Here is a 15130-nt window from a genome sequence, read left to right on the forward strand (position 1 = left end):
TTGTAACCTCGGAAACCTTTTTTGGATGATGCTAGAAAGGTCACCAATGGAGACACTGCTAACGGCAGCCAGATGGTTGGTGGAGAGCGAGTCGTGGGTTCGAAACTAGCTTTTGGAACGTGGAAAGGGGCCAATAGAAGAAATAGGTAAAGCTAAGACAAGAGAAGGTAGATTAGAGAAGAGAGAGAAACAGGTAAAAAGATAGATAAGTAAAATTACCTAATATAAGAGAAGATAGAAAGAGGGCGCCACTTAACTTTTTGGGGTTACAAGGGGAAAATTAAGAAACCTTAGAAACGAAAACAGGTAAGGAAATATAATGAGGTTCTGAGACCAAATACAAGAAAAGATATGAACAGTTAATTAGTAAAAAAAACTAAATGTTGTCAACACACTACATAAAGAAATAATAAATATATTCGGTGACAGTCGTCCACCTACTTACCTACAAAACTTATTCTGCGTGATCTTTCTCCTGGTCGAAGATAATATAGTGATAGATTATGTTAGCAAATATGTAGAGGTAATCTCTTATCAGGAAACTTATTAGGAGTAGATAAATAAAAATCGTTAAGTAAACAAAAAACAATATGTTGAACAAATGGTTCACCAGAACGATGAATCCCAAACAACAAGTAATAAACAGGAACTATATACACAAATTAAAACTGCACCAACAATTAATGTGTGGTTGGATACATGTAGAAATAAACAATAAATATGATAAAAGAAATACATATAGCATATGGTAAAATCATGCACAATTACAAGCACAGTAAAGAGAGCCTGGTCATTAATTAAAAAAAAATAAATCAAGCATCTATCATAAAAGATACTCTCTTTGCTCTTTAGGGCTTATCTCGAGATAACTGATATGGTAAATTTAATGATGAATAGAAAATATAAAGAACAAATATAATAAAATTAAATTCAAAACATCACCATCAAAGCTTCAGGAAGTAAAAAATAAGGTTGGACCATGGCAACCACCCGAGGTATCCAGACGACAGCAAACAATTATTTTGTATATACGACTTGGACATACCCAGTTTTCTAATGAACATTTGCTTAAAAAAGAAGAATCTCCAATTTGTGATGAGTGCGGTTCACCCCTTACAGTGAAGCATGTGCTAGTGGAAAAGTGTGAAAAATTCAATAGACATAGATTTAAATACCATTTAGCATACAATCTTAAAGATATTTTAGACAATAACAACACTAATAAACTACTTTTGTATCTCAAAGAATGTAATTATTTAAACAAATTGTAATAAACTGTTAACTATCCCGCTAATAACCTTATTAGGTTGAAGCGGATTGTTGTAAATAAAAAAAAATTCAAAACATACAAATTAGTTATCAAAAGTTTATAATTCAAAATTCAAAAACCACCGGCACTCGGTTTTATAAATAAGCCAATCACACAGCTTTTAATTAAATAGTGAATGTTTGTAATTAATGTTTGATAATGAAAAGTTCTTATTTAATTATTAAAAAGTTCTATTAATAAAATCGCTGTCCTTTAGTGAACTACATTACATCGGTGGTTAGCCTTAACCACAGATGAAGAAAGGTTTGATAGCCCGTAGATTAGCTCTACTTTTAGAGATAGTTGTAGGTAGTATAATTAAGACTCTTACAGTTATTACTATGATGTCTCTTAAATTGAACTGGGTCTAACTTTACTTTAACTAGTAATCAAGCACTGAAGTTACTTATATTGTGATTTGGATCTAATCGGATGTTAAATCTAAATCAGGAAGATGAAAGAGTGAATTCACACTTAGATAAGATAATAGAGTGACTTCTCACTCTCAAGATATATTGCAGATAAGATATTAGATACGAGACAGACACATCTGCACTCCAAGATGGTCAGCCACCAAGTCCTTTCTTATTCGCAATATTTTCGACGCTTTTACTCTAAAAAAGTGGGGATATATCCCCTCTCAAAAAAAAATGGCAACTTCTTAAAAAGAACCGATCTATTTCCGTTTTTAGATAAAGTCGTTACTTAGTTGTAAAGTGTTCAAAATATAGATCCTTTGAAATAGGGTAGCGCTTCAAACAGGCCGCAGAGGAAGGCAAGGAACCTAACGGGATCTTAGTGGACTGGTAAAAGGGTTTTAACGCTATATCGGTAAAGATCTTTTATTACTCTATTTCCTAACGTTATAAAAACGGGACTAGTTTTATGATGCGAATACTCGTACTTTAAATTTGTCTTTATGCAGAAAAATTCTAACAATTTGTTAGGGTCTCTATAAACTATTTGCGTTTGTCATACCGACAACGAAATGTGCAAGGACCGCTAGCTCCTGACCGTTATGACAATAAAATTAGCCAAGAGTAGTTATTTACGGATACAAAAGGTATATTAATTATTTACTAATCTTATTTAAAAAAAAATGTTACAATGTTACAATGTGAGGAGCTTTTCTTCTCCTCATCACATAAACGACACCGTGGGCCATCCGCAAATCTAAGCAGATAAAGGTGCCGTCCGTCGGAGTCTACAGTCATCGGTGAGCATACTGACCACCAGGGTAGGGCAACCCATACCGCCTTCGAAAATGTCCGGAAGAAAATAGATACAGATAGGAAGCTGCTATAGATCATCAAAGTAAGAAAAATTAGTTATTAGGACACATAATGAAAAACGAAAAGTACCGCCTCGCGCAACTGTTCATCCAGGGACAGACGAGAAAACGGGATCCCGGTAGGCGCCAGATTTCATGGCTTCAAAATATCAAAGACTAGACTGGCCTTGATCCTTGATTCAACATCTTTGTTTAGAGCCGCATTGGAGAGAGACAGATTTGCCAGTGCAGTCGCTAACCTCAACTAAAGGGGACAGCAACACAATAAGAAAGTCATCTTTTTGTGAATTTAATGAAACATATTAAATTTCCGGATCGGGTTACAAATGAGGAGGTCCTTAGAAGAATGGGGAAAACCGAGAATTACTAACCACCATCAAATCTCGAAAGCTGGAATACTTTGGACACATTATGCGAAATGAATCCAGATATGCCCTCCTACAAGCCATCCTGCAAGGAAAAATATTTGGAAAGCGAGGTCCAGGAAGAAAAAGAACATCCCGGTTAAAGAACCTCAGAACCTGGTTTAACACAACATCTGTGCAGTTTTTCCGCGTTGCTGCAGAAAAAGTGAAGATTGCCTTGATGATCGCCAACATTCGTCCCCAGCTAACAATGTTCGTATATATAACGTCAAACAAACGTCAACATTTTGGAAGAAGTTACGTCAAAAGTTACATCAAATTTTACCTGAAATATACGTATAAAAGTCACAGCGATGTTACGTAACAATTTTACGTTATTTCGACGTAACCTTTTTAACGTCACAAAAACGTCACTTTTTAGGAGAATTTCCGGTATAAATAATATTTATATATAGGATTTAAAATTATTGTGTAAATAAAACCACATACATGATGCTGACACATTTATTAAATATTTGAAATAAATATTTAATATATATTTGACTTTTATGTGAGAGAAAGAGACACAATTATTAATAGCTACTTTATATTATAATACATAAACATACCCTTGAAGTAATCTTCATTCGTAAAGTGTAAACTGCACACTTTCATGTAGGTAAGGACTAGGCTGCTTCCCCATTTTTAGAAGATATTTCCATATATTTCGTTTTTCAACTAAACTGTCATTGAATAGAATTCTATTTTGTTTATCGTATTTAGGGAAAGAATGAAACGATAAATTACTATTAGGTACGCTTGATCCAAGAGTCACATTGAGGCACACAACAATAATAATTCGATTTTTTTGACATAACTCCATAAAAACAAACACGATTTTAATCACGGAAATGTAAGGTTAGGTATTAATGAAAGGTTCGTAATAAATACGCGATGGCGCTGCAATCTCAAACGAGATCTATACGTGTCTATACCTACCAAAAAGCCACGTGTTAGAGACGAAAAATTCATACGTATTAAAACCTACTAAAGAGCCACGTTTCAGAAACGAATAAATTCATATGTATAATATACGTATTAAAATCTCGTATCAGTAACGTCATTTTTTGATAGATGTTACGTAACAATACAAAAAAAACCTAAATTTAACGTTAATGTAACGTTATCTTGCTAGCTGGGCCACGGATAGGCACATCAAGGAGAAGATTAAATTTCCAAAAAGATGACTAATGTCTATAATTATCGACAATTAGAAGATCTGAACTTGTGACCTAACTAACACATCGTTTATGATTAAATAGCAGGAATTATTTAATAAAACCCTGAAGCCGGCTCTGGCTTTACCATATTCCTACTTAACTACCAACACCATTGATATATCTCCAATACACTCTGCACTAAAATATCAGAACCAAACCACCGTCAGTTGAACTTGCGTGCAATTTTTTTTTCTGTGGTAGATCTGTTTTGTTGATAGTGATACTACAGTTGGGAGGTTGAGGACCCTCATTTAAACCGGTTCCATTGTTCATGTGCTTCAACCAAATCGTAATACACTCATGGAAGTGACTCAATTAGTGACTTAAATTTTGTTGACTTTTTATCGAAAACTACTGTGTTTATAAATAGCAAAGTAACAAGAAATCAAACTAAACAATATTAGAAATCTGTGGGAAGTTGATAATTGTTGCTCTCCTGTAAAATACAGTAATTGGTAAGTAAAAAATTATTATCTTTTATTTTTATAAAACTAAATTTTATTCAGACATTAAGTAGAATAATTAGATTTAGAAACCTTTTGTTGTTGTTCCGTTATGGACGTCAAGGATAGCAATTCGAATACTAAACATCATTACTGTTATGGCTAAAGTACCTATTTTTTTATAGGTATATGTATATGGTACCTTATTTGATCATGAATAATATTCTATTTGTTTTAAGAGCGTAGGCGCAAAATTTCGGGCCAATGCTTTTTAAATGAATTAATTTTTTTTTCTAATCCTTAAGAACTATTTTTGAAAAATTGAAACGCAGAATGAAAAATTACATTATTACCGAGTCCCTGAAAACTTCTATGTTTATTTTAATAAGTTACAGGGGTGAAAAAAAGAAAATATTGAGTGTGATTTTTAATTTCAAATATCTAATTTAAAAGGAACTTTTTGTTTATTCTAAGGGACTTTCGGCTCTTGATAATAATGTAATATTTCATTCTGCGTTTAAATTTTTCAAAAATAATTATTAGTTTTTTCAGAATTCGAAAAAATGAATTCATTTTAAAAAGCGTTAGCCGAAATTTTGCGCCTATGCTCTTAATATAGGAGCTAAAAAATATCCAAAATTTGAAAATCAAGATTATTATTACGTATTGGTTATTATTTTAACACTAAAAAAATGAAAACCATAATTCTCTTTGTGGTGACTTGACTGTCATTGTAGTAATTTTTGCTGGGAAAACCCCAATATTTTTATAACATTGTAACATCTCTTCAGTTGTAAAGTTTAAAGGTCTACGAATTCGTCTTCTATGATAATATTTTGCTTCTAAAATTTAACTGACACTGTCTGGATAGCTATTTTTCATTGGATGGATTAGTTATTTCAGTTTAGCCTATTTAGGTACTGCCAATTTCAGAATTTTTTCCGGTTTCCGTATATAGTTTTCAAGTTGCTGCTTATATTCATCAATGGTGACGTCAAAATTATATGCTTGTAGGATTACTTATCAAAACATTAAATTTTTTGTTACCAGATAAGGTTCCCATTGTTTTCAATCTGGTAGGATGTAGAATGTAGAGTAACATTTTTAAATGTTGTTTTATATGCTATTCGATTGAAAACTTAGTTTTTTTACTAGCAGTTGCCGCTAGGGCATCCTTGCCATTTCGTTCGTTGCAATCCGTGACTGCACGCTGTGGTTTGTCCTAGTTGGGTCAGAGAGAGCAGCATATGTGCCTCCTGGTGAGAGACTAATAAGTTTCGAAACCGGTAGAGCTGCTTGCTGCACTCTCTGATTGAACTGGAATAATGATGCGGCTGTAGTTTCGTTTTGCAACGAAATTGAAAATGGTTATTCATTTTTGATTTACATGTTTACTCTGATTGGAGTACGAAGGGAACCATTCTCAATGGAACTTTACCGCGCTGAGCAGATGGGACGTGAATTATAAATTGTAAAATTCCCTCATCTTCTTTCGTCTCAGCATCCGTTATGGCTTCCAAATTGTAGAAGCCTCGGAGGTATTACCAGATAAGGTTCCCATTGTTTTCAATCTGGTAGGATGTAGAGTAACATTTTTGGATGTTGTTTTATGTGCTATTAGATTGAAAACTTAGTTTTTTGCTAGTAGATGCCGCTAGGGCATCCCTACTAATTCGATCGTTGCAATCCGTGACTGCACGCTGGGGTTTGTCCTAGTTGGGTCAGAGAGAGCAGCATATGTGCCTCCCGATGAGAGACTAATAAGTTTCGAAACCGGTAGAGGTGCTTGCTGCACTCTCTGATTGAACTGGAGTAATGATGCGGCTGTAGTTTGGTGTTGCAACGAAATTGAAAATGGTTATTCATTTTTGATTAAATTTTTTATTGTCACCTAATTAATTGTGTAAAGTTGGCTTCTATTACAACCTATTAATTAATCTTTTTAATTCTCACCTTCGTTCAGAATATCCACTAACGGTATTTTAGAGCGTGGGCGCAAAATTTCGAGATAATGCTTTTTAATGCATTCATTTGTTTCGAATCCTGAGAAAACATATAAGTATTTTTTTTTAATTTGAACGCCGAATAAAAGATTACAGTGTTTATTTTAATACGTTACAGGGGTGGAAAAAAAGAGGGACTTTCGGCCCTCGATAATAATGTAATCTTTCATTCTGTACTTAAATTTTTCCAATCCATCTTTTTCGAAGTCGTCCGATACTTCTTCTGTCGATTAGTGATTTATTTCTTGCTATTTTGACTAAACAGGCCTCCTCCATTCTGCTTATGTGGTTATTCCGTTCTTTTTTTTTCTATTTAGTATCCATTTGTTTATACAGTGTACGTTATATTTTCTTCTATTGTGTTCACTTCTCTTTCGATCTCTCAGCGTATTTCCTGTAATTTTTCACGGTACTCTCATCTCTGTCGTTCCAGTAGTCTTTGTGTTGTTGGCTATGTCGGGATTGTCGGGTCTTGTTTATGATGCATATGTCATTATTGATCTTACACTGGCTTTATAAATTCTTGATTTCATCTCAGTGGTAGATAATATGTCGGTTTCGCCATAAGTGTTATTCCTGTCAGTCTATTTGCTTTTTGTACTTGATTTCCTATTTCTTTGTCCAGGCATCCGTATCTGGAAAGTATAACTCGGATCTTATAAAGTATAAGCCACTGGCGTGGATACGTGCCAGGCTGAATGTTAAACACGCGCATTGTCTAAACCAGGGGTTCCCAAACTGGGAGGCGCCCCCCCTGGGGGCGTGAGGACATATCAGGGGGCGCGAGACAAGTTGAACATTACATTAAATTTAGTTATTTTTCTAAAATTCAAAATTAACCGCTTGTTAAACTGTGTATGGTAACGCAGAGTAAGCAAAAGTTATCTCAAATACCTCTTTTTGACAACACTGTGAAACGCCACATTGATGATATGACCGAAGACATACAAAACCAGGTAGTTGATGCAGTAAAATAATCGCCATTTTTGCTATTGATCTAGACGAGTGTACTAACATATTAGCACAATGTTATCAGTTAATTGTTTATGTTCGGTATATTCAAAACGAAAGAATGAAAGTCGAGCTACTCTTTTCTACAGAGTTGGAGACTGGAGATCACGACAAAAGCTATTAATGTTATGAAAGCAGTGTGAGAGTTTTTTGACAAACATGAACTATCTTGGCAAAAACTGATCAGTTTATTACTGGATAAGGAAATGAGTCAATAGTTATTGAGTCAATAGTCAAGAGTCATTGGCAACCCTTTCATCATTTGATCAGTTTATGTACATTTGCAATTAGTAATAGAGAAAAATGCTGATGTGATTGGGATACATTGTTTTATACATCGACAAGCATTGGCAGCAAAAACCCTTCCAAATGAACTTATGACTGTCTTAAAGTTGTGTATTAAAATAGTGAAGTATATAAAAAACAGTGCGTTGAATACTCGACTGTTAAAACTCTTTGTGAAGATTTTAGAAAGTGATCACAAAACACTGCTACTTCATACAGAAGTACGATGGCTCTCAAAAGGAAACATGTTGGCAAGATTATTTGACCTCTGAGATGAAGTAATCACCTTGGAACATCAAAAGCAAAATGAGCTGAACATGGCCTTCAAAAAACATTATATCCAAGTAATATTGGCTTATTTGTCAGACATCTTTGACTCGTTGAACAGCCTTAACCTAAAACTGCAGGGTGGCGACTCAAATATGTATAGTAGTTACTCATTGTGATGGAGGCTTAGTTACTCAACTTTGAAGGCGTAAAATATCAGCAAACTCCTGAAATTATTCTAATTTCTCTAAAGTAGAGCCAATCTCAGAAGAAACACGCTTCAAGGACATTTATGAAAGATCAAGTTTGAAAATCCAAATATCAAACCATTTGGAGAGCCTAATTGAAGAGTTCCAGAAATACTTAAGTACCAAACATTTGTGACAATTTTATTTATAGAATGTCAACTGATCCATTCCATGTCAACATAGACTCCCTGCCTGAATCACTTCAAGAAGATGCTTTGCAAATAAATCCAAATGATTTTTTGTAAGTATGATTAATCTGCCAAATACTTTGTTATAATGGACAAACCTTCATTTTGGTTAAAATATTTCAAAGTGTATTTTAGTGTATCACGGGAAGCTCTTCATTTATATTTGCCTTTTTCAAGTAACTATTGTGCGATTTTCAACACTTGTGGCAATTAAAACAAAGTAACGGAATAAACTTGATGCTGCTAGTGACTTGTGCTGTGCACTTACTAAAACTCAGCCACGAATAGGCATACAGTGGAACCTCGATAACTCGGATTAATCGGGACCGCGACCGATCCGGGTTATCGAAAATCCGAGATAGCCGGAGAATATGGTAAAAATTAATAAAATACGGTATACTTACAGATAAACTCCGTTAGAATTGAAATAACATGAAATATATTTATAAATATGCACAGTACCTACTCATTAAAATTACTAAAAAAAACACCAAACACAAACGTAAGCAAATGGAAGCGAACAATAGAAGACACACAATACACTCACAACGATGTAATGTTATTATTAGAACAGTGAAAACTAAAGACCATTGTTTATAAAAGAATTTTTTAAATAGTCTTTCCTAAACAATGCTGACAGTTTGAAATAAAAAGGAATAGATACTACAGGCTGTTGTTTCTGCGGCGTGTGCTATGAGTCATTTTTAATATCGTATAGTTCAAATTACCCACATACACATTATCTCTCAAATATTATATTACATACATTTTTATTGTTGAAAGGTTTGTCTGATAATTAACTATTTTGATGGGAAATAAGCCACAATTAAATTGAAAAATACAAAATATTGAAAATCAAAATGTTTATCTGATGAAAATCGGTCCGGGTTAGCCGGATTTCCGGGTTATCGGGGGCCGACTTATCGGGGTTCCACTGTACTAGTAAATAAAATGCAAGCACATCCATCTCACTAACCAACCTAATCTATTTTTCTTTTATTAATAATTTTTGTATTTTATGGAAACTGATATTGTTGTATCTTATGGTAGAACAAATAAATGTTTTGTTTTCAAGGTAATACTTATTTGTTTTTGTTTTGTTCCCATTTAGGCGCATACAATTTATTGTAAAGGGGGGGGGCGCGAGAAGCTTTTTTTTCAACAAAAGGGGGCGTGGAACAAATAAGTTTAGGAACCCCTGGTCTAAACACTCAGCCTGGCACGGATCCGTGACACGTGCACATTCAAACTCTCAGTAAGTAGAAAGTGAGCACATGGGCATGTCTTCCAAAAAAATGTAGCAGTGAAAGAGTTTTAAAGAATCCTGCCAGTCTATTTGCATTTTGTACTTGATCTCGATCTGCCACTTCTGCTAAAATTCCGTAGTTGTGGTGGCTGAGTAATTTAGTTATATAAGAAAGTTTATTATGTAAGAAAATATAAAAGAAACTATTCCTAAGTCATTGGCCTCCCTCATGGTTTTTTGTATATTAGTTACTCATGGGTTCCAAGGTAGAGAGGAGAGAGCAGTATTTACTTTTCGCAGTACGAAGTACAATTTCTCTTGTATATTTGCATTCTTTTTAAGCTATAAATAAACTGTACCTATGAATGGCATAACTTTCTAATACCTACTTTGTCAATTTAAGTTATTATATTCACATATTCCGTAGACAAGTCAATAATGTATTTAACATAATGATATGATAACATTTACAATCATTAACATTTAATGAATAAAAATGCTTGCTTTGGTCAAAATGTGTACTTACCACTTACCATATTACTACAAATTCAACTTTTAGAAGTTGTCCTTGTATAAATTTACTTAAGTTTAAAAATAAAAGTTAAATAAACAAATCGTATATAATTATGTAAATTTTACTTAAAATCGCAATAAATTGATCTGCTAATCAGCTCCTTAAAATTTAGATTATATTTAAATGATGATTTATATTTTTCGTATAATCTTTGAACGAAAAGTATTGAGGAACATATATGGCGGAGTTTCGAATGCAGTCTGTAGAAAAGGCGATATAATTTCGAACTCTATAGACTATAGACTTTTGGCTCTTTCAGATTTCGTGAAAACCATCAATATAAAACCGCCTAAAATGGGTGGGCCACGTTATGCGGAGGGATGAAAGTGATCCTGATAAGATAAATCTGTGGCTTGGTTCTAAAAGGGCCAATGTCAAAATCTTTACATTTGAGAAAACTGCAGTTGAAGATTTTGCCAAAAATACTTTTATTTATAGTTTCATTGTAATGCAGGTTGTACCCACCAAATTTTGCCCAGAGGATAAATAATATATTTGAACAGAATAAAACAATTTTTTTCTGGATTTACAAATTTCGAAAAAAAAAGATGACATTGGCCCTTATTGCCTAAATTTTTTTATTTGTATTTATTTTCTTTTGAGACATAACCAGACCAATAATAAACATAGTGGCTTCATACGAATAGTTTATTATGTAGCAGCATTGTAGATAAAAATTACAGAAATAAAAATTAATAATAGGAAGATACAAATGGTAGTAAAAGATGCATAAAAATAAGATTATTATTATTAAACTAATGGGAGAAATTGTTTCAAGAAACTTTCCTTATCCTGAAAAATCACTTTTTTCCTCCTGAGCTTCATCTGGAAAGTATTCCAGTACCTATATTATTATTTGCAATTATTTGTTAGTCTGCTTTAGTTTCCTTCATTATGTCTCAACCGTTGGAACTTCTTTTTCTGTCCTTCTATAGAATTTGCTATCATAACTGATAACTGTCCATAACTGATAAAACTCTGTGAAAAGTTTTGTTCGCGTCTCTTGACTAAATTTTTCAAAGCACTTGTTCCAACATGTGCAAGGTGCCGTTAGTTGCTTAGCTGGTCTTGTTTTTCCTGAAACCGACTTATACTCTTTACCTTGTGATTTTAGTGATTTTCTCACGTTCCGTGTCCAATTGGGAGGATTGCGCTTTCATTTTCTTGCAATGTCTTCTTTGTCTTCTTTTCTTCTTCCTGTGTTACTATCTACTAAAGTTGTATTGCCAATACCTTCAAACTGCTCGACTACATACTGGTCGTCTGTTGGTACATATTCATCATCACTATCTTCAAACGGTTGTGGATCGCTAGAATCTGTATTTTCTGTTAGTGCAATATTTCTGACTGATGCTGATGCTGTATGACTTAACCATTACTGTAACCTACCTAATACCTAATCTTCCTTGTCCCTAAATTAAAATCTATTTTACTAATTCCAAAAGTCACTGACGGCGCCGATACTGCTGATGTCACAACACGTGTAGTTATGTCAATTGAAACTAGAAGCGCCAATGTATTGTATGCATTTGCCCACTGAATATTCCACTAAATAATAATGTCAGTCATTGATAAAAGGGCCATTGTATATATTGGCCCAGTGAATATTCCCCTAAGTAACAATATCACTAATCAATAAAAGGGCCAATGTCAAGTTTGGCCCTTTTAACCGAAACTGACGTGAATTATTTTATTATGACATTGGCCACTATTACACTAATTGGTTTCTGCTTGAATTCTGGCTTTCTGGTTCTGGCTTTCTGGTTGAATTTAACATTGGCGGTTTTAGCGTATAAAAGTATGTATCAAACGATGTTTAATGCACTGGTTTACTCAAAACAGGAAAAAATTGACATTGGCCCTTTTAGCTCGAAGCCACAGAAATGTGCTAAATAGACGGGTCAAAAGAAGAAAAAGAAGGCGGCGACCTAAACACAGATATCTGGATGATGTGCAGGAATATTTAAGGGAGATTGGGGTAAGGAAATGAAGAAGACAGACACTCGACAGGGAAGGATAGAAGAATGTTTTGGGGCAGGCCAAGGCTCACGAAAGACTCTAGCGCCAACTGTTGATAATGATATTTTTCGTCCGAATTAGATAAAATGAAGTCGTTCAGCCAAGACTAAGTGGAACAAGGTAGTAAAATCAACTTAAGTAATCGAATATAGCAGCAAACTTTTGCATAGACCAGCTCGTATTTATTCTTGGAACTAAATAAAAACAAGCTGTAAGTCTTCAATGCCGTCAACAACCGAATATAGTTCCGTCCCATAGGTTGATACCGTCATAGACATATTAAGAGTATACAAGGCATACTGAGCAAAAAGAGTAACGCGAAAGCAGTCGATCGGTGGTCTATCTATCTCTTTTAACCAAGCGATCCCGCGCATGTGACAGACAAAGATAGCGAGACCACTCAATCCTTAATATTGGCGTTACACCTCGATGCACAGAGCGGCCTAATCTACTACCTAGTTATTATATCAAAGGATACCGTCCCACAATAGCCTACACGAAAAGAGCAATGATAATGGAATGAAAACTACTCATAAATATTGTATCCTCTTCAAACATGACAGTAGCTAGCAGATATTTCAAACATAAAGACATTCACTTAAGTACCCACAAATGCTGTAACCTATAAATCAAATAGATCATGTAATAATAGATACTAGATCATAGATACAGACTAAACTATTATCAAACCGAATCGCTGAATCTGTGGAGACTAAAATTATTCCAGAACAAGCAGGATTCAGACCCGCAAAGTGTTGCTGCAGTCAAATTCATAATCTCACCCAACATATTGAAGATGGTTTTGAACGGAAAGAAATAACAGGAGTAGCATTCATAGACCTAACTGCCGTCTATGACACAGTTAACCATCAACGGCTACTCGCAAGACTCTACGAAACTCCAAAGGATTTCCGACTAACAGAGTTAGTGAAATGTCTCCTCCAGAATAGAAGCTTCTACGTAACGCTCCAGTCCAAGAACAGTCGGTGGAGGGACCAAAAAAATGGGCTCCCACAGGAAAGTGTCCTCGCGCCGATTCTATACAACATATACACCAACGACCAACCCATATACCAACAAACAAGGCAATTTATTTACGCTGATGATACATCTGTGACAGTTCAGGGAAGAACCTTCACTGAAGTCGTAGTGAAACTGAAAGATGCCCTGGGAGACTTAGCTCTATACTACGATGAAAACCATCTGAAACCCAATCCCACAAAAACCCAGGTATGTGCTTTCCACCTAATAAAGAAGCATTCCCGAAGGCCGCTGGAGGTGGAATGGTGTGGTCAGATTCTGGAACACAACGAGACGCCAAAATACCTCGGCGTACGTCTGGATAGAACTCTGTCTTACCGATACCACTATCAAGATGTTAAGAAGAAAGTAAGTGCCAGAAATAATATCATCCGCAAACTAACTAATACAAAATGGGGAGCACAACCACGCACTCTACGCACTTCTGCCTTAGCATTATGTTTTTCGGCCGCAAAGTTTGGAGCACCAGTATTGGAAAACACTGCTCACGCTAAAAACGTCGATGTGGCTCTAAATGAAACGGTCCGTATAATATCGGGTTACATTAAACCGACACCTATCGAAGAGGTATACCCCATAGCTGAAATTGCTCCATCACCTATCAGGAGGAAGGTCACGTCAGAGGTAGAACGAAAAAAGCAGGAGACGGACCGAAGACACCCCTTACATGACCGCCAAACTCAGCCAAGTAGACTAAGGTCTCGGAAAAGCTTTCTGAATACATCAAGATCCATCTCTGAAGCACCAGAGACGCGCCGAATACACCTATGGCAGGCGTCAGCTACCGCAACACATTTTTCTCAGACTAGCCGGCATCTACTATCATGCACAGAGATGAGAGAAACCTGCAGAGAAGAAGACTTAATTTTGGCAAATGAGAGGGCCATCTATGTGGCCAACCTTTGGAAATACAGAATTTAAAGTTGTTGGTGTTCCGGACACGGAAAGTAAGTAAGTATGATCAAATAAGCAGGAGATAATGAACTGCTGGGCGAAACATTTTGATTCATATGTAATACCTGTTATCTTTGCTAACAGATGCTACTTTGGTCGGTTAAAACACCTACAAAGAAGGAATATCTTGGGAAGTACAAAAATAATATAAGTAATAAAACTCTAATACCAGATTTAACATATATGGCTCAGAGACTTGTACGCTGCTCATCTTGTTCTTCTTCCATCTGTTCATGATGTCCATAATTTACTTGAGTACATTTCTCTTGGGACACATTACGGTTCAATATTTGGTGCGAAGCTAAAGTCAGAGACCGGAGTCGCCCCTCTGTTCGTTTCCATTTATATTTTTATTTTTTAACTCAGGGTTAACTAAGGGTTACTCATTTCTGAGCCCTATTCTAAGGCATCCTTTCTTTATTTTGTCTCTATATCCATTTTTGTTCCCAGGAGTTTAAGACGAAATGTTGTCAGACACGGCAGTGTGACCTTTCATTGCTAATAAGGTATGATACCCCAGAGTTCGTCAGGACTCTGGGACATTACTTAAGACACCACTTTTTCCCTTTACCATTCATCCTCTCGACACGATGGTGTTTCATCTAAGGCAAGCCGCACACCAAAGAA

General features: G+C 35.2%; 1 protein-coding gene across 2 annotated transcripts in view; it reads left to right on the forward strand.

Moving 5' to 3' along the window:
* The first annotated feature begins 4349 nt into the window (after positions 1–4349).
* The window catches only part of LOC126879757 (serine protease inhibitor 42Dd-like), a 53895-nt gene continuing 43114 nt past the window's right edge, over positions 4350–15130 (forward strand). The window contains exon 1 of one of the 2 annotated variants that reach the window (XM_050643003.1): positions 4350–4679. The gene's annotated coding sequence lies outside the window, so the exon portion shown is untranslated. The remainder of the gene's footprint in view (positions 4680–15130) is intronic. The other variant, XM_050643000.1, reaches the window with a different exon arrangement.

Source organism: Diabrotica virgifera, chromosome 2, assembly GCF_917563875.1.
Source record: "Diabrotica virgifera virgifera chromosome 2, PGI_DIABVI_V3a".
NCBI lineage: Eukaryota > Metazoa > Arthropoda > Insecta > Coleoptera > Chrysomelidae > Diabrotica > Diabrotica virgifera.